The following is a 1,323-nucleotide window of genomic DNA, read 5'->3' as shown; positions in this document are numbered from 1 at the left end:
GTGTGGTTGCTGAAATCTTTCAGTAACCTACAAACTGGAGCCAGGGGAGGGCGGGCTGGGGATAACACAACCAACAGTTTCTAATCATGATTCTCCCCAGATAAAAAGAAAAAGCATGTAGCCCACATTCAGAGTATGGATCCAGGGTTTTCCCTAGAATTGCTTTGTGATTGCGATGTCAGCAGGAACAGATTTCAACATATTCGTTCCACTTGCTTATTCAGATTTTTAGAAAAGCATCTGTGCATTTTGGATAGCTACCATGGATTTTATTTAAACCATTGACCATAAAATAGGTTTATACTATCTGTCAATGCCAGTATGTCCAGTTATTGCTATCCTGTCAGCACAACAATCCTATCCCTTTGGTACTATACCTCTGTAAACCTACCGTTGCATACAGTTGACTGCCAGGGTCTGCCATATGCCAGTCATTCATCTAAACCTCACAGTCATGCACTCTGCTACCCCCAAATCTTTTTTATCATATCACTTAAATCTCCTCCTAAATCCTCCTCTTAACATCTGCAAAGCATCAACAGTCAACATCCAGCTAATCTGGAACTATGGAGATGGATAGCCAAATGACAAACATCAAATGTTTAATGCCACTAGATTAGTTGAGCATCTGTGTGACAAAATGAGACGAGGTAGAGCAATCAGAGTTGAGATGATAAGCAGGATATTAAGAGAGGAACAGACACCTCTGATTTGGTGAATTATTACAGGAATAGTGCTAGTAACAATAACGTTGCTCTTCTACAATCGTCATCATTCGTAGAATATATCCTTGACAGGAACAAGAATGAGTATGTCTTCTTCATTTTGCTGTACTGGTTGTATTGATTTGAAGGTTGGACTAAAATGGTGGTCTCACATCTGCTTTTCTATTATTAGGCATTGGCTGTGTAATGTCTACAGTTTCAACCAGGCTGAGCATATTTTCCAGTCATTTAAAAGAACAATTTCCTTTTCAAGGTGTACGTTGACTAATGTAGGCCAACCATGATTGTCAGGTCAGTTAAATAAATGTTGTCTTTTAACAACCAGAATGTATGCTAATGTCACCACAAGGAGTTTGGATAACTGCTGGTAATATTCATGGATATGATCACCCGGGAATGGATGGATACAAGGTTGAATCACTGGAATATAAACAGAATGAAACCATATGACACAGAGGAAAATCTAAACAAAACAAACAGACATTATAGTGATGAGTAAACACACATGAATAGAAAATAACAAAACCGTACAGGACGTCTACAAATTTGACAGAAAGAGACTGGTGAAGAATCAATGATAAAATGGAAGCGCCCACAG

This window comes from Oncorhynchus tshawytscha, linkage group LG33, assembly GCF_018296145.1.
Source record: "Oncorhynchus tshawytscha isolate Ot180627B linkage group LG33, Otsh_v2.0, whole genome shotgun sequence".
NCBI classification, from domain to species: domain Eukaryota; kingdom Metazoa; phylum Chordata; class Actinopteri; order Salmoniformes; family Salmonidae; genus Oncorhynchus; species Oncorhynchus tshawytscha.
This window is presented reverse-complemented; position numbering follows the sequence as displayed.